This window comes from Oreochromis niloticus, linkage group LG12 (genome assembly GCF_001858045.2).
Source record: "Oreochromis niloticus isolate F11D_XX linkage group LG12, O_niloticus_UMD_NMBU, whole genome shotgun sequence".
Lineage (NCBI taxonomy): Eukaryota > Metazoa > Chordata > Actinopteri > Cichliformes > Cichlidae > Oreochromis > Oreochromis niloticus.
Window position 1 is genome coordinate 15,923,283 of NC_031977.2, and position 27,112 is coordinate 15,950,394.

The 27,112-nt window shown below is 41.5% G+C and overlaps 1 long non-coding RNA gene across 28 annotated transcripts in view; it reads left to right on the top strand.

Annotated features, from left to right (window-relative positions):
* The first annotated feature begins 2,791 nt into the window (after positions 1 to 2,791).
* LOC106096594 (myocyte-specific enhancer factor 2C) overlaps positions 2,792 to 27,112 on the top strand; it is a 69,242-nt gene continuing 44,921 nt past the window's right edge. For 3 of the 28 annotated variants that reach the window (XR_003213346.1, XR_003213347.1, XR_003213355.1), the window contains exon 1: positions 10,312 to 12,535. This is a non-coding gene — a long non-coding RNA (myocyte-specific enhancer factor 2C). The other 25 variants (XR_003213340.1, XR_003213353.1, XR_003213349.1 and 22 more) reach the window with 16 other exon arrangements.

A 27,112-nucleotide genomic window follows, 5' to 3' on the forward strand; every position in this document is an offset into this window, starting at 1 on the left:
ATTTTCTGTTGATGATTTAATGATAAAGCAACAGAAAAAATTGAGAAAATAAAAAAACAGTGAAAGCAGTTTTCAGAAGAGAGGCCATGCCATGTTTCCTGTTGAACACTTGTCGCCTTTCAGCTGACAGAACACTTTGTGTTTCACTGCTGGCATAGCCCACAGTGTTGTGAGCAATAGCAAAGAAACACCTTCACCCTCACTGGCACGCAGTTAGAAGCATATACAATATATACACAGAATATATGCTTAACAGTCCACATGCATGAAAAAGCTATGAAAACATCATCATCAACCCAGCGGTGATGCAAATTAGGATTAACATACTTTACTGTTAATTTAAAGAAAAATAAAATCAATACAAAAAAAAAAACATCAGTAAAGCAACTTGTTCCTGGGTGAGAATACTTAAGTCAGACCAACAAAGAATACCAGCTCAGCACAGACATCTGCAGCCTGTGCATACAACTGATTAGCAATTATAAATAACATTATGAAACCGCCTTCCTATAGCCTTACGAGAATTAATCAGAAAAATATAATAAAACTCAAACTTAAGCATCCACATGCAAAAAAAACAAAGACAGAACATTGTCATATAGCTGCAGTGTGCAATGCTGTGGGGGTTTTCAGGTTTCCCGATAAAGCTAGCATGGAGTTTGCTTCTTAGATTGTTCCAAAGGTATTGATGAGGGCTTGTCAAAATCAGTAGAGTTGGTGCAACATCCAATGAAAGTAGAAGTTACTGGAGAGAGTACTGTGATACCTAAAGCAGACATGCAACAGCTGGACTTCACGAATTATGATCTTGTTCACTTAGCATAACTGCTACGACTGAGATATTGCTAATTTTACCCGTTCAAATCTAAGACGACTGTCCTTGACTTCACTGAATTGTTGTGGGGGATTTTTTTGGTACTTTAATCAGCTGCTTAATCTTTACATATCTCCTGACACTCACTCAGCAAGAATAAACATTTAGCAGAGTATCTTTCCAAAATATCCACCAGTGCCGAGAGGTACCCTCATTCAATCACACACAGCTTCCTCTCTGCCCGAGCAGCTGACATGTCCTCATACAGTTTATTATAGCTTATAAAGTGACTTTTGTTTTTACTCTCCCACAGATATGACTTTAAATAAGGTAAAGCACAAAGCTCAGAGGAAAGTACAAAATGTTTATTTTTTTAAAGAATTATTAAAACAATTTCTAAAATTAAAACTGTCTCATTAGGACAAGATACACATGTAAGGTTTTTGTGATTGTGCTACAGCTTTACTGGTACTTGTGCTCTTTTCTTACCATTTTTCTCCACACTCATAATCAGACAACCAGGATTTGGTCATCTGTAGTGCACTCTATTGATATTGTGGGGTGGGGGGCAGACCCACTATTTTCCAACTGGCAAAGAAGTGTACTAAGGGGAAGTCTTTAACCAAAATACACAATAACACAATACAGCACGGTCATATCATCTTTGATCAAGACACTGAATCCCTCATAGAGGTAGGTCACAATTAAATGAGCTCCCCCCAACAACCCGCTCCCCACCCAGTTCCCTTCAAAAAAGATTAGTGAATTCCTGCTCATGATGTCACTGCAAATGTACCGATGTATAGGTACCCTGGATTGGATAGGTGTACAGGTAGTCATGGTGACAGAAAAACTTCCCCAGATAAACAGATTAGTTGATTATCTGTGCCCAGAAACATGAAAACAATACAACTAGATCAATACAAACCATATTTGACTGGCAGGAGTGTGAACACCTATCATCCAGGGAACACCACTGTTTTATCTCGTGTCTCAGTGGATCCACTCTTTTGGATGTATTCTGGGAAAATACCAATCTATAGTCTACTCATCTTTCCTTTGTGCCATCAATCTCCACATTAGCAAATTGGTTGACTTAAGAGGGATATATAAAACACTAATTTAGGTGTATTGTTCTGTCGTTATCTACATTAGATTTTGGCATCAGGTATGAGAGCGTGACTGGAAAATTTGTGATAAAATTACAATTACCCCTGTGCCACCCCCACAAAACTCTGCTAATGTACAAACAGTCACAGAGGATGTTATGATTTAAGCTTGTTGATTCCTACACCCTACTGAATGTATCATTTAGAAGGGAAAATGGGTTACAGTCTGGATGCCAGCAGCTTTGGGAAATTCAGAAGTTTTCTTTTGGATGAAGATGTATGATTTTTATCAGGTAGCAATGAAAAGGAGAAACATTTCCTGAGTAATATGTTTCTTTAAAAAAAAACAGGACTGTAGGTGGATTTTAGTCATAGATAAACTCAGCTAAATGAGCTTATAATTACGAAATTATAGGTGTATACCACTGCACCTGGTATTTTGACATTGGACAAGATGCTATCAGTGCTGACAAATCTCTTCCAGTGGCTCATTTATTTGCACAAATTACACAGATTGGTTATGCAAGGAGTAGGAGTATTTGTTATATAAAGTTATACTGTATATGTATATATATGTATACTTTTAAGACAGATTAAAAGAGGATATTGAAAGTTTGTGTGCAGCAGAACTGTGGATATGTGAAGGGGCAAAAAGGGGAGTCTTTTTTTGCCACTGTGGAGGTGGCAGCATTCTTGGTAGGGCTTATATGCCAGTGCTGACAAAGGTCTGGGGCATGTGTATGCATCAGGGAAATGGGGGGTGGGGGGTGACACTGATCCCTCAGAAGGCTATATTTACCCAAGAGTGATAGGGGCAGGTGGATTCAGCTGGGATAGAAGGGTAGGGGTGGTAGAGATGGTTGGGAAGAACCGGACCTGGTTTCAGTTCAGTCAGAGATCGGGGGCAAACAGACAACCCAAATTGGGGGTTCTATTCAAAGCCAGCTGGTCTGGCTTTATTACATGCAGGACATCTATTTAAGGTCATTTGTGGCCTTTTGTTTTCTTTTTATCCATTATCACGTTAGTTTTTTTCTCTTTTTCAACTTTTTTTTTACTTGTTTGATTGAGTCGGGCCTCAGCTGGTGCTGCAGGGTGTAGCTTCCTGGAGAAGCAGAGAAAAGGCACGGGTGAGTTTATAAAATACACCTATTCCACTCTTTTTTTCCACCCTCTAGTCTGAATCTCATTCGGTTAGTGGAAAACCTGTCTCTGTCAGAACTTCAAACACTTTGCACAGCAGGTCATGACATGTTTAACAGATTAAGCCATAATTTGGATATCTGAGCTGCACAATTTAAACCATTCTGAAATTTATTTTGCAGCCGCATTTCCTAATTGTTTCATTATAGCTTCGCAGGATTTAGTGAATGATGTCTTTGTCATGTAACCCAACACAGAAGTGCCTATACCAGTATGAACAAGGATAGAATATCTACTTAACTGCTGTTTACATTTAGATTTTCCTGCTCCTGAAAAAGTAGAAAGACACCAAAAAAAAGAAAAGAAAAAATCTCAAACAGTGTCGTAGGAGGAGCGAGGTCCCAGCTGGTGCCAATCACCTCTGTTGAGCACTTGGGGAATAGCTGATTGAGGCTCCTGGAAGTGCGTGTGTGTGTGTTTAGTTTTAAGAGTGTACATTTTTATGTCTCCAAGGCAAGACAAATGGTTAAAGTCAGTAAAGTGGAACTTTATATTGTGCTGTTTCTCTGTTTCTAATTCTTCACAGTCAGTTTAGGTTACTTGTACCGTTATGGGTAATTGCTCAGAACATCTCATTGCACGATCTGGAATTATCAGTGAAAGAAAGAGCGTGGCCTTAAAGTGCTGTTTGCTTTAGAAATGACTCATTCCCTCAAGGTGGCTGCACTAGATGCAAATACATACTTCAGATGAAACGTGTGTTTCACATGTTGGTGTCTAATGAAGACATACTGGACAAACTTTTGATTGACAGAAAGGGGATTATTCTTCACCAGGGGACGTAAGAATATGTCCTTCCTGTAGGTCATTTGTCCCAAACCGCATAAAAGGGTTTTATTTTTTAAGTTTGTTTCCACATTAGATTTAAATTTGTTGATGCTTCTGAATTTCATATCTTTAAATTTGAAGTTCAGGGTATTTTAGACTATTTATTAAAACCGTTACCAAGTCAACTGTTGACACAGACAGTGGATATAAAACTTTATTATACTCCTACTTTCAAAGTAAAACAGTTTTATTTTTCATTTTTAATATACATCTAAACTTGAGAAGTACACATGCACTCATGTCTTTTTTTGATACCCAAGTAAACTTGCTGTCCTCATACTATTCACCCAAAAAGCAGAACAGTAGAAACTTTGACCCAGTTTACAGGAACAGTGCAGTCCTTACTTTACTGCTTCTCTGCCCCTGAATTCCATGGCTTTGATGGTCAGCGGAGTTGAGGAAACGCACTGTTTTCTTTCTCCGTAGGGTGGTGAGCGCTCTTGTGCAGTTGCCTCTCTGCCTTTGAAACTCACCTCATCCTGTCTTTCCACCTTCCAAGTCAGCTATTGGTTTCATTGTTGCTTCCAGTTTTTTGTTTTGTTTTGTTTCTTTTTTATGCTGTATTAATAGTAAGTAAATTATAATAACAATACGTTTTTAACTTGAGTGGTAATGTCTCAAAGGTGAATGTCAAAGTTTGGTCACAAACGAGCACAAATTTCCCTAAAAATGTAGCTTTCTAAAGAGTTTCAGTGTTTCACTTTGTCTGGCGTTAAGTGGAAGGTAATTCAATGCAGATATGCATTTTGTGGTTTCCACTGTGTCACAGTGTCTTTGTGTAAATTAGAGGGAACGTTAAGATACACTGTAGAAGTAATTTGCTGATTTGTTGTTACTGTGTAGCTGCTGCTGACAGAAAGCATTGGTAGTATTTAGTTTCCATGGTTATTTTGTGGCACCACTGATCCAGATGCTCCCGAGTTACTGAACCTATGTTACTGTAGAAAGTGCATTTCATTTTTAAAACAAATTAGAACTGAACCAAGACCAATTACACATATGGGAGTGATTTCAATTGTGAGGCATGAAGTACCTTGGTTCTGTAATGGCTTACAGTAACAGCGTAGTAATTCTGCTATTATTTTTTTTCCTTTTCATTCCCCTTTTTATTATCTTTATTATTTAATTTTGGAAGACTTCCAGCAGCGGTCCATCCTTCTGTTTAAAAACTCTGTTTCCTTCTAACCCCCTGAGCACTGTCGAGGCCAGAAAACAGTATGACGCTCCGCCGCCACGATACAATGCTTGTGTGCCGGGGCCGCCTAAATCTACAAAACACGAGCGCTGGCGCTAGGCAGCTCTTTTGATCTGCAGCTAATCTCAGTTGCCTGCCTCCCCTCTGATCATGTCTGAATAAGAATGAGTTGGGGGTGATCCTGGAGGCACAAAGAGCTTTAGACATCGCCGCTCGTCTGCCAAGCTCTACTGTGTAACACAGGTCTGCGCCGATGGTCGGCCTTGCTATCATACATCTGAGCTGGGAAATCCTCATTTAGATACACAACGTATTCCACTCTAGTTGCTTCTCTTCGCAGTGAAACACTATCAGCTGCTTGGTGAGAGTGTGGGAGAAGTTGCAGAGCCATGCTGAATGATTGTTAATTGTCAAGAGAATTGGCTGAGGTCAACAGCTGCAGGAGGGACTTTTGCTGTGTAATAGTTATTATGGGAAATCAAAACAAAGCTAACTGCAGACTTTCGTGCTATAGTTGGATGCATTACAGCTGGTTTTGGTTATTCAAGAAGTGCAAGTGCAACTTTTTACAAAGGATCATCTTTATATTACTCTTTATATAACAATATTCTGTTAAAAATAATGTAACTTTACATCTTCTTCAGTATTAAAAACTACTTTTATTACTCAGCATGGAACTATATTGCTTCTGCTGCCTCTAATTAAACCACCAATGCCAGTGACCCATATTAATGCTTTCTGATTTGCCTCCTTTGTCAGCAGAACAAGTTTTGCCAGTTCCTCTCTAAAATGCGCTTAAGTTGAGGGAGCGATCATGGACGTGGTTTAAAGAAACCATAGTTGATGGTTAAATAAGAAAGAAACAGCTGTCTCCCATCACATGTTACGCTCAATATTATTTACAAATACATAACAGAGCCAAACTTCAGCTGTAATTTAAGCCCGCATTTCTTCTTTGACATGTTGATCATGGCACTTTGCTCAGACGTGGGCTCTGTTCCACTGCCGCACATTTAACACTAATAATGTTGTTTCAGAAACAGCTTTTGCACCACTTCAGGAAACACCGGTGGGCACCCCTTGAACTGAGACATAAAAAAAAAGTATCACTGGCATCTCTCTTTTATAGGCACAATTAGAGAAAGGGCAGCAAGAACAATGGAATAACTGTGCCTTTGTTGGAGCAGTTCATAGGGAATTACTTTCCAACCATTCAAAATGAGGAAAAATCATTAGCAGAAAGTGAGTTTCTTTTCCCTCCCTCTCGCGAAGCAATCTGCTGGAGACAAAGAGAACTTTGAGCCCTTGATATACAGACAGTAAGTGTGGCAGTTAAGCACAAAGAAGACACGGGAAGAGGAGGAGGTGGGAGAGAAAAAACCATCAGGGATTAGAATAATGAAGGAAGTAAATTAAAAACAATTAAAATATTTGTGGGATAGCGGTTAGAGTTATTTAATATTTGTTTTTTAAAAAATTACTTGGCTAAAATGCCTAAACAGTCACTTTATAAAAATACGACCGTGCTGAAGTAGTTTAGGGTAAAAAGTTGGTTAAACTTTGGGGCACAGAGAACACCTCCAGTTAACCCCTGTGCTAAACCTCTCCATTCTCCTAAGAAGGGTGCAGACCTCCCCTGCAGGCAGCACACTTAATTGCAGTGCCTGTACACTGTGTTGTTCATATATAGCAGATGGCACACACTGATGGCACCTGTCACATTAATGACATATGTGACATTAAAGCATTTTGATTGTAAATAAAATAAGCTGGCAGTCAATTTGCAGGTATCAAGGCTGAATAATCACCTCTGTAGTCGACGTGAGCTATTTTTGTTTTCTTCCCAATGTGATCATCTTATTGAAATTGTTTATTATCATCCATTCGACAGGTGGCACGGTTAGTTCTTCGAATTAAATATGAGGAAGACGTGCTTGCTTCGTGGTCTGTGTCTCTGCGTGTCGAAAAGCCCACGTAGACGTGATATAACAAAGCGAAGAAGCAACAGGTCTGATTAACAGCTCACCCAGCATCGCTGCGTCTCAGCGTGCCAGTGCAGTCACAGACAGGACCATGGAGCTTTTCCTGTGATGTAACCAGAGAATCAAGAAGAACAAAGGGAGAATTTGTTGTTCAGCTTGTGCCTCATCCATAATGCAGGAAAGGTGTACAGACAGAATAGTGTTGGTTAAACGCAACACATGCAAATCACCCGAGCTGTCTCTGAGTGACACTGCTTGTTAAGGGCTTGTTTTAAAGCCACTGCAGTTTTGGATGATAGATATTATTAAAGATGTAGCCACACGGTAGAAAAAAAATGTGTTATTAAAATTAAAACCGTATACAGTTTCACTGAAATATAGCAGGTCACTTCTCTTGTTATTTATTACATTTCAAGATATAACAAGTAAAACTACAGGATGTAGGAATATTTGACACAACAGTTTTTAAAAATCAGTTTTCTTGTAAAGTGATACAATAATGACCTAAAGTTATGATGTAGATTAAATGAATATATGATATATGTATCATGATCAAGTTTTTTTACATTTGCATACAACTGATTCTTGCAGAGGCAAAATACCTCGAGGCACGAGTAAAGGCAGAACTGCGTCGCTGCTTTCTTTCAGAAATAAAATTAACAAGGAGATACTGCCTAAAAGCTGAATTGCATGTTCACATATAAAAAAAAAACCCATTCATACGTGCAAATAAATACTTCCTCATGGTTATATGACTTTCTTTGTTTTATATATATTATAACAAGGAGAAATATGATTTCATTTAATTAAACCTGATTTTCTAACCTTTGCTCCCTTAATTATAAAGTACAGTAGTACAATTCCTTCGACTATAATTACTGATGATATTGCCCTGTGAGTTTCATTATAATCCTTATTAATAAGGAGCTTCAAATTATGTATAATACCACGCTTTAGATGACTTACCCAAAGACCAAACACAGATCAGCGGGGGAATGTCTCTCATTTTCTAAAGCAGGTGTGTTTTTCCTGAGAACACAGCCCAGATGTTGAGGCTGAGTGAGAACTGTATGGCTTAGACACTATGAGTTCAAATGAACAAAGAATGAATGATCTTATAGTTTAATAATTGTATAAAATAACAGACCATGTTGTGGATTCCTAAATATTTGTGCTCTTGAATGTATACTGTCACATTACATACACATAGCACTTGAAAATGATTCATAATTATGAATAACGTTTTAATTATTATACACAGTTTTTTTTCAAAATTTCTTTAGTCAATCTAGGTTTGACCTAACCCTAACTATAATGATACATAATATGTGATACATTTCAATAAGGCTGAATAAGAATAATTAAAAAAAAAAATCTTTTTTAATAAATATGCATTGAATTTTTAGCATTCTATACAGAGTCAAAAAATATTGCTGTGATTGCCCTTGAAACACCCATAAGACATCTCCACTTGCAAAAGTGAGATCTATAGATTCCCAGCTGAGCATGCGAGTTAAATTGGCCTGCAGGTCTTTCTGTGCTTTCTGTGAAGCCTTTGGTCGTCACATCATGTAGCATCAATCTATTGTCAAAAAACCAAACGTGTCTAAAATTCATTAGGGAACAAGTGCAGGAAGAGAAAGCGGTAAATACCAAATAAAGCTGCAAGCATCTTCAGACATATCCGACATACAACAAATACTCTGCGTGTTTCGTAGTGCTTCTGTAATCGCTGGCTAATTCTCAGGAGCAGTGAGGCAGAGCGCTTGACAACATCATCTACTGTGACAGGCAGATTGTGTTTTCACGTGAGCATGATCGACAACAGATTGCAGTGAGCCCGGGCTGTTCTTGTTTGCCCTGGAAATGTGTTTGTGTTTATCTTTTGCTTGAGAGAGGCATTTCTTTCTTTCTCCCTCTGTTACCAAAAACAAACGCGCGTGCGCGCACACATACATTTTTAGGCAAGCTGTTCTGCACGTGTGCGTTCGGTGCGTGCGTGTGACACATGCTGTGAAGTGGCTGCCAGGAGAGGCTTAAGAAACAATCCAACCAAGATCAATATCAGCAAACCGCACTTATATGTTTGACTTAAGATCCAGTCGCAGTTTCTCCTGTTTCACTTTTTATGCACAGCCGAAGCCAAACCTCACGAAACTGCATTTACCCGAAAGCCTAAAGTGTGTGTTTATGCACACTGTGACATATTTTGAAATTACATAATTGTTTGGCAAACTCTTAAACTGATTTTTTTTCTCCACCAGGCTTTGATGAGACTGTCAACCCACACTCGAACACACTCGCAAACACACTCCTCAGAACACAAGTTCAGGATTGCATGTAGGAGGGAGGGACAATGGCTAATGAGTAGGTCTGGGAAAGTTTCAGATGGCAAGAAACTAATAATTTCGCTCATTTTGATTAATGAGAAAATAGTTTGTCTTAAGATAACACAAATGCCAAAACATATAATATTTAACTTACAACGCGCTCTGCTTATTTGCACACAGTCATTGTGTAACTAACTCTAAATTTATCAGTTTTAATAGCATAATGTGGCACACCTTCAGCTCTGCAATGTGGATTAATATCAGCCTGGTTATAATGCTGTATATAATACATATAGATATAGATATTTAGCCTTAGACCTGTGCTCAGTAGTCTCAAGAGCAAAATATACAGCAGGTCTTCCCTATTTAGCATTAAATGTATGAGAACTGAGGGAGGCTGTTAGTATGGTTTCACCATAGGTTTATCCCCGTAGACAAGTCAGTCATTTATGAATAAGCATGAGCCAGTGTTTGCCTCATTTAATGATTTTTCACCATTCAAATGTATTCCACATCCCCCCATTTTTCTCTATGTTTCACATGGCTATCATACACACACACACATACATTACACAGATGTTAACATAGATCTTTGCACACTATGTGTAAGTACCTACTCTTACACAGAAGCAGTAAGCACTTCACTGGCAGGTTCACTCTTCTTCTCACCGTGCCTGCCTACTTTGCTTCTCCTCTCAGGTGCTAACCAAATGACGACCTCAAGCACTGGGAACACTGAAAGGACCTCTTCAATGAACTTCTCGCAAACAGCATAGAAAGCTACAAGAGGGAGGGCACGAACAGAAGAAGAAGAAGAAGGAACATTGCATGTGGTATGTAAAATCACATAAGCACCCACAGCTATCCATATATTTTGGAGACTTACTGCAACTGTCAGGTGCGAGCACTAGAACAAGTCTGAAAGGAGGAAATCATGTCTGTTGAAACTGTTACTCTGTGAACTCATACATGCTGACATGTAACGCCGTTGATATCTGCCGTGTCGCGTTTATGAACCTGCTGTGTCCAACAGCACCTTATTGATTATTATGGAGGTAAAGGGACCAGAGGAAATGCTATTAAAGATTAAAGGGTCAGGTGATGTGAAGGTGGCATTCAGAGTCATCAGACACCAGCGGCTTCGGTTACAGGCTGTAATGTTCACCCGTCAAGCAGATTAGCCAGCTTGATTTATTTATTACCTGATGTCTTACCATTTCCTACCCTCACTGACTGAATAACTGATTGACTGGGTGGCTGACTGCTTGCATAGCTTATGCGCCGTAGGTGAACTTCAAAAGGGAAGGGGAAGATTATGGAGTCACTCGGTGTCTATTTACACAACACGCAGTCTGTATTGCTTTTACAGTGCAAAGCTAATAAAGAGAAAGGGGTTTGCTGTTTAACTGTATATAGAAGGGTTTTTCTTTGTTTTGTTTTTTTTGTTTTGTTAAAATATCAGGATGGAAGAAACTTTTGGAAGCCTGTGATAATGTTTTCCCTTTTTTCAATGTTAAATTGATATAAAGTCAACAGTAGGGTCTAACGGTGTATTGTAGCGTAACAAGCTCCATTCAGGGCAGCCATTAAAAATCCTAAAACCGCGATACGGCACCCATATAATGTGAGTATAATAGAACTCTGGTATTATGAGGCCTATCTGGGATACATCTCTGTACAGAGAGCCAATGCACTGCCTGTCTGCGTCTTATCTGAAGTGGCAAACTTGCTGTTCTAATTGTTATCTTCACACTAATAGAGTGGATGTTTTGAAATCATTTGGTTGGACGGATAAAGGCTTGGCAATTCCCCAATGCTTACTGTCTCTGTCAGGGCTTATCTGTAGGAGATAGCTGGGTCCCTAAGAATGATTGGCAGGGTGCAGGATGTACAAAAGTGTTGCAGTGTCTGAGAAAGGAGGCAGAGCAGACATCCAAGGAATTGTTGAGAATTAGAAAATGGCATTATTCGGGAGTTGCTAAAGTTGCTCCTACTTTTCCAGCAAAATTGCATTGAGGGAAGAATCATGTCATTTAATGTGATAATTAATCTTAAACTCTTATTGTTAAAATAATGAGTGATGTTGGATCATCTGAGAGTGTGTGTTTGCAGAAACTGATGAGTCTTTTTTTTAAGTATTTTCTAAAAAATAAAAAACTAAAGATGCTCAAACACGCTGAAGTGTTTTGCTTCTTGCCACGACAGACTTAAGTTTTGGTGTACTTGGCATCTGATGTGACTCGCATAAAACAAGAGGCTGAAAACTTAACCTGCCTGAGCGAAACACAACTTTCGGGTTTCACCACATGCTGTCGGCTGCAGACCTCGGGGTGCTCTCCGTGACATCATTAGTTAAAGAACACATGCCCCATCTTCATCATCCTCCTCCTCCTCTAGCGGTCCTCTCTCAGCACTTAATTGTGTCCACTCTGTCGGGGCTGGCGCGATAATAAAGCATTAAGAGCCATGCCTCGTTCATTAAAGTGGAGTTGGGAAATGTGAGACCGCCCCCTTTCAGGAGTTTAAAAAAAAAGAAAAGGGGGTAGAGAGAAAAAAATCGATTATTTCTCCACGCAGGAGAGCAGAAGGTTTAGGGAAAGACTTGGTCGGGATTGTGGTGAGGAACAGAAACAGCTTCGCAACATCAATATCAAGCTTCAGACGTCCAGTACTAATACCGGCACCACCTCCAACACAGCCGCTCCACCGAGTCCCTCGCCGCTCACCGGCACTACGCACTAGCAGACCAGACGGTGCGTCCTCAGTGCCTCCTGAGCGAGCTCTGTCGGATCAGAGAGAGAGAGGGAGAGAGAGAGAGGAGAGAGAGAGAGAGAGAGAGGGTAGTTTTCTCTGACATTATAGGGACTCATACCACGTATTGTAGGTTACTTTTTTTTCCTCTCGGCGCCGTCCTCCTGCTTAGTTGCGCTCCTGGATTTTAAGTGCGTCTCGGCGAACTCCGTCCCCCATCAAGCTGCGGCTCCAACCTTCCTGTCAAACGGCCGGACCAAACACCCGGCGGACCGCTTGTTGTAGCCTTCTCTCGCTTCACTCGGGACAAGATTTCAGATAAAGTAAGTACCGCACTTGCACCACTTGGCACTCACTGGCAAACACCTCACTCCATCGTATGGTTCTTAAAAAAATATTATTTATTTTATTTGAAATGTTCCGTAAGGGGAAACTTGAGGGTCTAGTTTGATGCGCGCTGTCTCCCCTGACAAAGTACAGCAACTGCGTGTATTGATTTGTTGTGACCCCCTTTCGACTCGTGCCGTTAACAGCAATGTAATATAGTTACCGAGTGACATCAAATCACTGGTTATGGTGTATTAGGAGATCCGTGTGGTGATTTTAGGTGTCACTGCTGTGTCGACCTTGTGCAGCTTTCTCGCGTCCACATGCAGGCGCACAGTCCCGAAGCCAATGAACAGGCTGGTCACCTTAACACTATACTTTATGCCCTCTTTTTGCGCCTTTGGGCAGGGTGGCATATGAAAAGTTACATTTGGGTTGTAAAATGTAGCGTCCAGTCTACCTCAAACAAAATTATAAAGGCAAAAGAAGATGCACAAGTTTTTACATTTCAGATTTTCATCAAAGCAACAGATTAGGGAAACAGTGATCCTAGTTTGTGGATATTCTTTGCGCACGAAATAAACGTTCTAAACTGAGGTGAACTGATGGCAATTATGCCGTGCTAAACTTTAAACCGGTATATTATGTAGGAAGCTTTGATAATTATTAAATAAATAGCTAATCATATCCACGCTGCAATACAGGGGAAAACATTTTTTTAGACTTATTTGGATGTAAATTTATGTAGATGAGCGACACGGCGGACTGTGCTGTAAATCAGTGTTTTAGAGGAGGTTTGGCTGTTCAGGCTCAACTATAATTTCTTCCCTGTGCCTTTGTGACTGAGACTGACTTATTACAAGAGAGCAAGTATGATTAAATTCATATTGTGAGTTTGGTTAAGCCTCACGTTGCTCAACTGAACCTGTTGCGATGAGAGGAAAAATCATGAGGCTACAATTAACTTGTGGCAACTTTTCTCAGGCTTCAGCTTTGGAGCTAAAAATGGATTCTTTGTTTTACACTTAAAGTGTGCGGACACGAGGCCCACCATGTAATGTGCAGAGAAACTCGGGCTTGCAGTGACATTTAAAATTACTATAATACATTTCATTTTCATTTAGATAGATTTTGGGATTGAGTTGGCTGTGGACAAAAAAAACGTTTGCTTAATGTGAGGATAAACATTTATCTCTTTACTTTTATTGGGTTGAATTAGTTCTTAAGCTGAAACACAGTTTTGTCTGTGAAATAAATTATATAAAAAAGTAAGAAATGAACAGGGCTTTAATATAGTGATAACTGCTTGAAATTAAATATAATTCATGTAACTTTTAGAGAATATTTTGAGATTCATTTAAACTATTAAATTAATTTTAAAATAACAGCTGTGTAAATGAGGTATTTTAAGGCACTTACAGAATGGTAAAAGTGTTTCTGTGTGTAGCTGTATACCAGCTTATTTTATGTGTGCGTTTAAAACACACTGCGTCCTGCTTGACTGCATTTCTCAGTTCACTTTCAGAAGAAAAGAGAGATGCTCCGTGTTTTAAGGCATATGTAATTTTTAAGATTTGTAAGAACTTCTGAAGGGAACGTGGTGTCCAGTTGTCCAGTAACCCTTTATTAAACTTTTATGTGAACTTTTTAGTCTTAAAAAAGTCAGAGTGCATTAATTTATATTTTTTTTTAGAAAACAACATCATAAGCGTGGCTTTCCTTTTCTGACTATCGTCAATGAAGTTGTTCTGTGTGGCCTGTCTGGCCTGTTGCTCTCTTGGGATTTAGCGATAGGTTAATCCGCTCAGAGGGAGGTGAGCACTTGCATGTGGACCCACGATTACACACTGAGAAGTCTGTCAGCCAAGCTCTGTAATCTAAGAGACCCTCTACACACACGGACACACGCACACACACACACACACACACACACACACACGGACACTTGTATGCAGTCGTGCGCAAACACACACAGGTGCACAAAAGCATGTTCTGTCTCCTTTCTCTCTCTCGCTCTCTCTCTCCCTCCTCACACACACACTTTTACACACATGCATGCATCAACACCCACACTATTTGGCCTGCGCTGCTTTTGTTTCTCTTATTCTCTTAAGACCTCTCCATCTTGACAAATCATTTGGGATTTTAGGCGCTGATTCACAAAACCAACAGTGACAACACACTCTTACCCTTCTCACAGAGAGGGATTAGAAGGTCACGTGTCTCTGTGATTGGCCAGGGCATTGAGCCGATTGTCAGGGCACTTTGCTGTACGCCAGGGGCTCAGTAAAGCTTTAGTTAAGTGAAGGAAGGGAACACATTGTATGCCACGGTCAGGGTAATGCCATGTGTTTTCAAGGCACTGCAACAAAATCAGCATAATTAGCAAATATTTGTCATTTGAAATGCCTAATATATTGCTTATGAATGTGTAATTTAACACCCATAAATTAGTTTTACTGGAGGTAACTTCTATTCCTGCTACCAAGTTTCCATCTTCAGGGGGGGAAAAAAGGTGTAAACTATACCACTGTGCTCCCTGATCTTTGCTCACATAGACATTTAATACTGTACAAGAGGCACATTTCAAAGATCCCCACCTTATGGAAAACCAGATCTATAAAAACATTTTTGCTTAATGGAGACAACCAATGTATTTATGTTTAAGCAAACAGTTTAAAAGCCCCTTTAGCTGTGCTTTAAAGTTTTTGTTTTTTTCACTAATGGCTTCAAATATTTTGGAAGAAGTTTGCAGAGTTTACTCAGTTAAACATCAGTAAAACGTTCATTTGCAGATTGCCGGTTGGCAAGATCGTGAGGTAGATATCGAAGAACTCTAAAGTGGACTTCATGCCCTTTGGCTCAAATGAGAGACTGATATAAGACTCAGATGTAGACATTTGTATTTACCTTATATGCAATGCTTCATACCGTAAGAAAACGTCTTAAAATGCTGAGAGACGACCTTGTGTATCCCGCATGTGAAAACGTTTAATTGGTTTAGCAGCATATGTAACGCAATAAAGTGCAGGCTGTGTGTGTAGTAAAATTTGCCTCGCATAAATAACAGAAATATTAAGCCATTTGTTGAGAAAACAATTCTTCTTGCCAATTTATAAGCAGATGAAAATGCTTATGTTTTATAATAACTTAAAGGCTTCTTGCATTCCTGTTTATTGCACATGGCAGGTGTTCTCTAGTTGCTGCATGGGAGGAATAGTCTCCTTTTTTTCTCTTTTCGTTCTTTCTTTTTTTTTCTCTTTTCATACGTTTTATAGTACCAGTGAAATACGCAGGGCTCAACCTCACCATGTGTTTATTTACTCATCTTCAGCAGATCTCGCTTTCATTGTCCTAACTGTTGTGCGTGTTAGAAATGTTTATCCAAATGCATCTTTGCCTTAGGAGCACTGTCTGTGTATCTTCTCATAAGAGCTGCAATTACTCATAAAACTTACCACACACGCGCGCACACACACACACACACACAAAATCAAAAAGTAAATAATGCAGTCCTTGAATGGTTTTTTGGTGGATTGAATGCATATATTTGAATATGTCCTGGTTTTTGCATAATGATGCAAAGTATTCTTCTGTCTCTATCTAGTAATTAGCAGTGACGTTCAGCAACTTTCTCTGTATGCTGTAAGTGGATGGGGGTGTGTGGGGTTTGTTCACTGGGGTGTTAAAGATCACAGAGGAATATATCAGCCTTTGATGTTTAATTGTATTGTAAAACACACTTTAGAATATTTCTGCATAAAGTAGACTTCTGGCTGTGCTGTGCTTTGTGTTTGCTGTTTCTTTTGTGTGTTTGTCTGTCAGTGTGTGCTGTGTGTCTGGGAGGTGTGTGTGCGTTTTCAACTTTGCGTCTTGTCTCTGTGTATTCGTGCGCTGGAATGTTTGTGATTTTGTGTGCGTATGTGTTTTTTTTTTTTTTTTTTTCCTTCGTCTGAGTTTTGTGAGGTTGTTGCTGGTGTATATTCAAATGAAAATGCTTGTTTTTCTTTTTCTCCTTTATTCTCACACTGAAGAGGGTAGGATTTGATGTCTGCGATGATGGAGCAGTCTGGAAAACAGTGTCAGTGTGAGGGCTGAAAAGGCAAACTGAGAAGACAGATGCACATGAAAACAGAGAGAGAGACGCGCGCAGAGAGAACGCAGATGGAAATTTATTTGAGCGGAGGTTAGTTAAGAGCACGGCGACAAAGTGTTCGGCCTCCGCTCAGGTAACCCTCCGTTAAGATCTCGATGCGTTCGTGATGTCATGTTTAACACACTGATCTAGATGAACAGGATGTCCTGCCCTTCTTCATCCTGTTTCCTGTTTCCTGCCTGGCCTGCTGGCCATTATTACGGCAGCAGCCTGCTGGGTGGTCTGTGCTCGGCAGTGCTGACCGCACAATCATATCATCAGCTGCAGCCCACCTAAAGAGACACCCAAAACACCTCACCATACTTGAGGCCTGCTGTCTGAAATATTTGGACAGGGAGAGAGAGAGAGAGGCCCGGGAGGTGAGAAGGCTGGAGGAGTGCAGGAGCAGAGGAGTCTGAATGATAAGACAAAGAGAAACATTTAGAGTAGAGCAGAGTTTGGGTTTCTTTGTCCAAACATGAGATCATTCCAATTAGGTTGAAAGCCTCCAACATCAAGACTTAAATGTTCAAATGAGAGTTAAATGAGAGTTTTCAGGCTTATAAACTGGCACATTAACTTCCCAAAACTTACCCAACTTTCAATCCTGAGAGATTTTTTCTTCTTCTTTTCCTGCACAGTGCAGTCAGATTTAGAGGTAACGCAAACATGACATCTGTAATGCTGACTTGAACCGTTACGTGGCGAAACCAGAATTTATCTGACAGATTTTTTAGAAGCCAGTTTGTCAGAGAAGTGTTTCCTGTCTGTTTATGGAAATGTAGCAGCCAAAGGCATTTTCTTTGATTAAACCCTGCTCCTGACCCGTAAATAGTTAGGAGCAACTTCTTACACCCTAATATTATTTCAGAGAGAGATGCCCCCACCCGCCTTCACCATATTCCTTTGGTGTGGGACGCATTTGGAATCCACCCAATGCCAGGAAAAAAAAGAAAAAAGAAAAAAAAAAGAAGGTGTAGGGATGGGGAGAGTGAGGGAAAAAAATGTAGAAATGTTTTCCAGTCGCTGTAATTTATCTTTGTCACAACTGCAACATAGCCGAGTCATTGTGCAACAGAGCCCTGTGAGACGCACAGAGGTAGCTCTGTGCCTTGGCCTCACACAAGCTCGCATCCATCTGAAACCCCCTGCTCGCTCGGCTGCCACAATCCGCGCCGCTGCCGCCACCGCTCCCCATCCGCGCTGCCGCTGAGCGTCACGTCGCGATCGGATATTTATAGCAGATCTTGTGTTCACACCAAATTCAGAGGAATTAGGACTTGAATTCTACCCCGTCAGGCTTTTTATGTGATGTTGCTTTTTTTTTTTAATACAGCAACGCAACAGTAAATATCCAATAATAGATGGCACGATTGATACGTCTGTCTCTCTTTTTGTGCTCCAAGGAAGAATATCGCAGACTTTTTTCAAATTTTGTGTTTGTTTTTCACCACAGCTTTAGAAATCTGGACAAGGTGTGTAAAATCAGGAGATCCTCTGTGTCGTTGAAAATGCTGTTAACACTTTCTAAGTCGGGGAATAAAAAAAAAAAGAATCCATGCTCTCAGTGCTCTCCTTTTCTGCAGAGCACACTGCTTAACCAGCCGGTGTCCTGCCAAAGCCCACACCAGTGTTTCTTTCCACTGTCATCTGTGCCATTCCCACACCAAAGGCCAGCCTATGAAATAATGTGCAACACGGGACTGTTTCGAAAACGTAGTTTACTCAGCTGACCAAAGAATTAAGGAGAAAGCGGGACAAAGAAATGCAGAAAAAGCTGAACAATAATAAAAGTGTTTAAACTTTTTCAGCTAATGTGCATCTGAAGTCAAACTTAGTAAGACACTATAACACACAGTAGGAAGGGCCCTGAAGGCGGTGAAGAGTGAAACAGCGTAGAGCTCACGCACTCCTTTTCTCTCTCTCTCTTTCTCTGTCTTCTTCTTTTTTCAGCCCAGTTCCTTCTGCACTGTGATGTATGGCTTTTTCCTACAGTGGCTCTTCCAAAGTGCAGCTCGTGATGTCATTAATTTTATTCATACTTTATGGATGCTCTGTCTGGAAAAAATGAGAGAAAACGAAGAGGGCCGATGTGAGAAGAGAGGGAAGAAGATAGAGGGAAAGAGAGAGAGAGAGAGGCCTGGAGAGGCAAAGTGAGAGAGAGAGGAAGAGAGAGAGATGAGAAGAAGATGGCATTGCGGAAGGAGATTTTCAGTGCAGTTGCATGTATAATGAATGAGGGGGCACTTTGTTTGAAACTCCAGCCCGCCGCTTCACTTCAAGGTTTGCTGGGCAGAGTGAGGCCTTGTGATCTCACACCAGCCACTCTCTTTATCTTGCCAATAGATGCTTTCACCTGGCACTGTGGTTCGACCCAGTGGAAAAACAAATAACCTTGGTGTGTGTGTGTGTGTGTGTGTGTGTGTGTGTGTGTGTATATAAGAACAACAGAGAGAGAGCGAGAGAGCAGTGACAATGGAACAAGGGGTTGGGTGGAAAGGATGAGGAGCGGGCGAGAGAGGAAAGAGGTGAGTTTGTATAACTGCAATGACAGCCAGACGATACTGAGGAGAATACTGGCACTTTGCCCGCACTTCCTAAATAGTGCTCTCTACAGAAATAGCTCAGCCTTGATATTGACTTTTGTCTGTTGTGTATGTGCGGATGTGCACATCTGTGTATGCTCAGTAGCAGGACATACAGTTTCATTGTCGGGCGAAGACCTTTTTCACTTCTTATCTGTTGTTGTTTGTTGCCGGTGTGCGTGGATACTTTTCTGTTCCTCATATTCGGCGCTGGTGTATGCGCGTGTGCGTTAAACTGTGCGAGTGAGGGATCTTTATTTGCTTTTATTGTCATGGGCCAAAATGGCCTCTGTCTTATTTTTGGCCCAGCTCCGGACTCGTGGTTTTAAAAATAGCTGAGGAAGTGCGGGGGATACCTGCCGTGGCTCCAGCCTCCCTACAGCAGAGTCCCAGTTCCTCCACGTCACATCCATCCACCGCCGGCCCACTCCAGGCTATGACAGAGCAGCCCCTCTGGGGCCCGTGCAAACAGGATTGGACTCAGATTGAGGGTGTGAGAAAATCAGCCTCTGGAGTAAAGCGCAGAAAGGGCTCGCAGTTCAGTGCGAGAAGTCTTAGCCGACACTGTCAGATTTTGTAACGTACAGATTAGAAACCCTACAAGCTAATTCCCTTTTTTTTCTTTTCAAATGTAGTCCAGAGTAAAAGATTTTAAGGGGAGTGTGTGAGAACAGGGTTTTTCCACAGTTAGTTCATGTGTGGAAGGGCACGGGCTGGCTTGCTCTCTTATCTGTCATCTGAATGCCGAGTTGTCTTGTTGATTTCATTTCTATGTCTTGCCTATGGGGCCTAACTTTGAGTCCTCACTCCCCTCTCATTGTACTCTCCATTTCTTATGGAATGATTCAACTGCAGATTTGCGAAGGCAACGAGAGCATTTAATAAATAGGGTTAGCTATAGGAGCAGAACTGGATGTTATACCCGGTTTAGATTTTACCATTTGACATTCATTTATTTTTTTTCAAAGATTCACATTTTCCAGGGTCAAACTCATTTTGAATGTCTCACTTCTGTGGGTGGATGACTACATTTATTTTTGATTAATTCGGGTATTCTTTACAGGGCATCGTACTCCTCCAGCCCATATCTAATTGTTTGCTTTTGAAACGGCATTATTATCCCGAGATGCTCTTTCATCTGTAATTCTTTTAAACACGAGTGTCATCACTGCTACACTCTAACCCAAGATATTGTTCACCCTTTAAATGAGTGACACTCTGCATCTTGGCCCCTCATAATAGGGACCCCATAATCATATTATAAGTGGGACAAAAAAAGAGAGAGGGAGAAATCTTTGAAAAGCTCCACTGCCCTTGGTTGACTGTCTCTTTACACAGCGAATGAGAAATCTTTTTTTTTTCCCGAATGCGCTTTCACCCCCCCACCCCCACCCCACCCCTTTCTCTGTGAAGAGAATTGTGCTGCCTGTTATTAATGTGCTTTTGACAGCTTAATTTGATAAGCGGGGTACTTGTTAAAGAAACCTTGGATTGTTCTCACAGCAAGAACGTGTTTTTTTTTTTTTTTCCCCTCCCATGTTCTTCAAAATGGTGCCGCACAATCTGTCGATGACCCAGTTCTGAGAGATGGTCGAAAACAAGGAAGAGCAATGCAAAATCCACAGGGAGAAGAACGGAGAGAAGGCGAGAGGGTAGCAGGAGACAGAGAGAGAGAGAGAGGAAGGATACTATAACTAAGAAAGGCACTTGTGGGAAGTTAACTCAAATGATTTTCTTTCTTCTCTTCCCCTCTCGCTCTTCCTCCTTCTGCACCGAGCAAGCAACCTACCTTCTTGGGCTCCACTTCCCTGTAGCCTAATCAGAAGAGGAACGCTGGGAACGATAACGGGGATTAGCCTCCACTACTCGCCAGTTCCACTTGGTTAAATACACGTGTAATGAGTTGTTTATTTGGGATAATGCACAGTAGGTGCTGCAGAAGGCCAGAACTGCCCTCGCCTCCCTCCTCCGCCGCTTACGTGCACGCACGCGCGCCCACAGCAGATAATACATACATATATTGAACATATAGCCCAGCCAGTTATGCAGAAATATAGACGCAGCATATGTGGTGTGAACACTGACGTGTCCAGGTATGTGCTCATACATACATTCACACACTCAATCCTCCTACAAACACACCCTCCTACTCAGATTCCCACACACAGCTGTGATGCAGGTCACTCGCTGTGGCAAGTTGTACAGAGGGAGAAAAATTGGCAGTTGCAGTTAAAGGGTTCATCTAAGTGTGTGTGTGTATCTGTGTGTGCTTTCTTGTGCATGTTCTCAGGCCTTCATTGGGTCATAAGGCTGGGGGATTTTTCTCAGGGCAGAGAAGGAGTGGAGGGGTGGAGGGTGGGGGGAATTGAATGATATGAGAAAAAAAAAAATCTAGGGAAAAACCTTAAGAAGGAAAAAGGGGGCATGTCGTGCCCACTGGTCTGTGCATGCATGTGTCCAGCGCTCTTGAGGGCGTGCACAGCAGAATATGTGTGTATGTACGTGAAGTGGAAAAAGCTGTTGCCTTGCGGAGGGGACGTGCTCTGCTATCATTAGCGGAGGGGGTGAGGGGCAGGGGTAGGGTGGGAGGGGGACATGCGAGGTTATGTGAACGGTGCAGCTGTGCTCACAGCAGAGGGATTTGAGTGCGGGGAGTGGGTGGAGGGGTGGGGGTGGTGGTTTCTCCAGGCGGCCAGGTCCTTCACTGATCCACCAGCTCGCGAAGCCGATGAGAGGAGAGGAGAAAAATTCAACCAAGAAACAAGCCCAGCGAAGCAAAACACAAACCCGCCTCTGCCCCCTCTGTTCACTGTCCCTCCATCCCACACTCCTCCGCTCCTCCGCTCCGCCGCTTTAGCCCATTATTTCCCCAAATAGGAAAAATAAATAAATAACGACTGATGGTCGATGGCAAGGATAAGAGTGCAAAAGAGAGAAAGAAGAGAGGGGGGAGCAAGTCACGATTTATATAGAATGCCTTTTCTGCTTTTCTGCCATCCGTTTATGCGTTTTCATTTCCGATTTTCAATTGAAAAACGAGCTAATAATGATGAAGATGATGATGATAAAAAGTCATTTATAATTAAATGTTCTCAAGTAACTATACAAGGAATAAAGAATTGTTTTCTGTCTTTTTTTTATTCAGGGGATTTCCCCAACAACTTAACATTCAAATTTGTTTAAAGCTAACTCCACACTTCTCTTCCTTTCCCCGGTGGAAAACGAAAAGACAAAAAACACAAAAAAAACTTGAAGCCCACGTAGCGAAAAAGATGGCGACGCAGCCGACGACCCAAACTCGCTTGTCAAGACGTGTGATCAGTCGCCGCAGAGAGCGAGACAAGGCAGAGGTGGCTGAAAGACGACAGAACACAGAATGGCATCAGCGCGCGCTGCTAATGCATTCAGCGTGCCACCGTATCCAACAACAAGGCAGAATATCACACAGCTCACTTCACAAGACGTCCCCACAACAACAACAACAACAGACGCATAAACGCGCGCGCTCGCCGAGGCGCAGTCATGCAGCCGCACGCAGGCATTCACACATGCATAAATAACGGCGCGCTGCACGTTTAAAAACCAACCATGAGGAACAAGAATTTGAAAGCAAACAAACAAGTCAGAATGTAAGCAACTTGTCTGAGACTTTGTGACAGAAAAAGAAGAAAAAAATATAAATGAAAAATGAAATAACAGCTTTCGTTTCATGGGAAGACAAAGAGTTAAAAAGGACAAAAAAAAAAAAAAATTCCTGGCAGAATTTAGCGTAAGTGTGAGCTACGTCAAAGACAATGTGAGCGCTGAGCTAAAAATAGAGTGTGGTCAAACGGCAGTGGCGCTTTGGCGGGAGTGGTCAGCTTTGTGTGATAGAGCGGCCTTCGCTGTCGGCCACATATTGAGAGCAGAGGCACTCTGCCAAAGCTTGTAGATTCACAGCAGTAATTTAATATTTGTTTGTCTCTATTATTTCATTCTTCCCCTTTCTCCTTGTCCCTCTCTCTCGCTCTTGCTTATGAGGGTTAAGTAACAGTATGCTTTATCAGATTACTGGGTCTGAGGTCTCTTTCAAACCTCACTTTGCCATCTTGATGTTGTGCAGCTGTGCAGACTCTTTAATCACACGCTATCTTTTTTCACTCACCCTCTCCTCCCTTCTCCTAGTCCTCCCTCCTCCCTTAACATATGTTAATTGGCTGCTTTCTGTGACAAATTACGAGCGCTCACTTTGATGAGGTCGGTTTGTGATGGTGCTGGGAGTGGAGTACAGTGGAACAGCCAGACCCTCACCAGTTCCCCCTTAACCACTCCAAAAAGGAGCGCGGCACCCAGCCGATGACTAATGAGAGGCTTGGACTGGGTCTGGCCTGGCTCGAGCCTTGGTGGGGCCACTCCCCTAAACAGAGGCTGATCTGTAGGTACCGTATGCCGCCACACGCCCTCCACACTCCATACAACCTTTTGCCTCATGCACCCCACCGCCACCACCCTTCCCCTGGGAACTGTAACGGTCTGTGAGAGCTGAAGAGTTCAGGCTATGTGGTGGAAAAGACTCACGTTATGCATGTTGTGCACGTTACACGTTATATATATGTATATATTGTTTTTCTTTTCTTTGTGAGACTGGACACATTTTCAGTGCTTTGTTTCGCTTTCGTGTTTACGGCTTTCTTTACATTCGAGGCTTAAAACAAAAGCCCAGTAGTAGCATAAATTATAGATGCGGCACATACAGCTTGTGTCTCAGGTTTACATTGAGCGGCGCGTGTGTGTGTGTGTGTGTCTGTGGTGAAGAGGCAGTGCCTGGAAACATTAAACCAGCCATGCTTAAACAAACACTTACAGTGGAACAATCTCTGTTTAATGATGCTCAGCATCAACAGGGAAACAATGCTCACCAATAATCAGCACAATCAGCTTGCGGTAACAAAAAGAAAGAAAGAAAAAAAAATGACATCATCCAAGTAGTGTGTTCTGTATTCTTTTTTTGTGTGTGTTCTTAAGTGTTGTTAGTGGTAGGGTGTAATAATGTGGCTGTCTCCTGCCAGTCTGTCATGCTGTTTCGTGTTCTCCGTCTCTTTTTCTACCTCTGTCTCTCATTCTTACTGTCTCACTCTTTTTCTCCCTACTTTATGATCTAGGTTACTTGGTTTCCTAGCAGAGCACAGGGACCGGAGGAAGAGAAAAAGAAAAAAGAAAAACAGAAGGTCGAATCTATGAAGGACATGCTTGTTGAAGTGTGCAACCTTCTACTTCTCTGCAAATTACCCACACACTGTGCATAGAGTCAAAGCGGGGCTGTGGCTCCCATTTCAGCTCCGCAAGGCTGTGACCATGGCATGTAACGCTGCTGGGAGCATCGCAGCTACGGGAGAGGTGCCGATGTACCGTCAGCTCCGGCGCTCGTTCGTCGCGGAGGACAAAAGTATAATCGTTTTATATAATGGTATCGTTGTGGACTCTAAATTTGCTGATAAAGCGAGAAAAGGAAAAATAGTAAATTCCACAACTTCCTCATAGGTCTGCCTGTCTGTACATGCTGACTTAGTTCCAACAACCTCAAAAAGGGAAATTGTTCTATTTACCTCTTCCCATCAACAAAATGCAAAAGAGATAACAGCCCATAAGCGACTGCTCATTTCCATAGCTACCAAACTGAAGCACACACACACACACACACACACACACACACACACACACACACACACACACACACATATATATATATATATATACATATATATACACAAACAAACTGGGTGACAGTATGAAGTTGGTGAACAAAAACTGCACTAGGCACCTTGCGGTTGCGTGAGGGTTAGCCATGTTAGCATTAGCCTGCAGGCCTTAATTGAGGCCAGGAGGGAGCATTTAATAATTGCTGTCACAAGATCAAATTTAATTCTCCTCTCTTCACAGCCACCACTGCTGTAGGGTAGAGTGAAACAAATTGTCATCAGAGATTTCTAAATGAACAAAGCTTTTAATTAGGGTGATTAGAATACTGTGGCATAGAGGAAGACTAAAGGGTGGGGGGTGTGATGAAATCATCAGTGGATTGTCTTCACCGTGATGTGTGGCTTTGATACAGTGCGGGGTGAAGAGTTGGGGCACGCAACTGCTATGGGAAGTTGTCTGTATCTTATAAGTCAGCAACTCGTGTCGCCCTAGAAATGACATCCTATTGGAGCAAATTCTTTTACCGCTTTCAGTGTAGAGCGAATTAAATCTAGCTGTTCAAGAGCTGGGTTTTTTTATGAGTGGTGCAAGAGCTCCTAACCTGCGCTGACATTTTTTCTGTTCAACCAGATTGATACGTTTTGCTAGTATCTAAAAATACCCATAAAAAATGATTAATGTAATATTTCCTCAATTAAAAGAGGATGCTCTATTTAAAGCCGTGCCTCTGTGTCTGCTGAGCAGGCACCGTCGTAGACAGAAATAAAGGCCGAACCCAGGATGCTGGCCAGCCGTCTCTCACCTTAATGTTGTTGCGTGTTTTTCACAATAAAAGCCTTGATTAAACAAAGTAAATCAATAATAGGTTGTTTCTATTAATACAACTTTAATTTGAAATGGCTGCATGATGTGTTTAAAATTAAGCTGGTTGCTCTGTGTCGTATACAGTTCAGCTACAGCTGTTGTATGAGTGTTTTAGGTCCCTTGGTTGATGACCGTCTCCGTGTTGGTAGAGATAAGCGAGTGCCAAGTACTCAACTGTTTTGCTGAGTTTTATCCAGAATGAGTCACTGTCCTCTAACAGACTGATGAATTAACTTTAACGTAGTCAAGGGAAACGAAGGTTTGTCTCTATAACAAGCCTGCTTCAGACAAAGACCTGTTACATTCTGCGGCTCAGGTAAATAAAGCAACCGGGTTAACTTTCAAATCTTTACTGACATGTCCAGCCAAACAGACACTATTTCTTTCTTATGATTGGGGCTAAATTTTCTTCAAAATGTATTCACTATTAGAAATTACTTGTATATATAAACATCATCTCTAGGAGACAGGGTTGGAGTAAGCATGGCCCCTACAGTAATGAGGCCTTAGCTTCAGTTTGAAACCTCTTGACTCAAAACACACATACACACACTTTCTGCCCTTCTCCCCTCCCCTCCGACTGGAGAACATTGCTAACATCCCGAGACATTGTCATACTCGGCAGAGTACATAATTGGGTGAATATGTCAGTGCTTTGTGTTCTTAGTGACATGACTCCCGGCTGTTCCTGTGGGGGGCTGGGTGCGCTCAGCAAAGGGTTTCTACTGCAATTTTGTTACATTTGGCTTATTGTTCATTATGGTTTTTGCTTGTATTCTTCTAAATCCAGATAAGCATGTAACTCCTGATCCGTGCACACAGACCTTGTCTTGTGACAGTGTGGTCATTTAAGCTCGTGTGTGCATTAATTTTCTGTTCCTGTACCTTTGGTGTCAGCAGTTGGTCGCACCTGGGTCCTTTGGTGAACGTGGAAACATGCAAGTTGAGACAGTGGTTAATGCTGACTGAAGGGCGAGAGAAGGGGAGAGAGAGATGAAGAAGAAGTGAAAGAAACTGTGGTGGTGATGATAAAGTGAAACCCAGTGAAGTTATTTGTGTTTAAACATCAGATGTGTATATCGCCACAATCAGCACCACTTCCATATTCAAAACCATTTTGATACCTCTAATTTCAGCCTCTCACACTGTACACTGATCTGCCGGGTACTTTGTCACCTCTGTTAAGCTAATCTTTCTTTTTTTAAAATATGTAACTTCTATCTATGGATTATGCTTTAATTCAGCCATTGTCACTTCTTATGCTCGGGCCATGGAAAGACTGAATGTACGAAATGGTGATTCACTCCAGT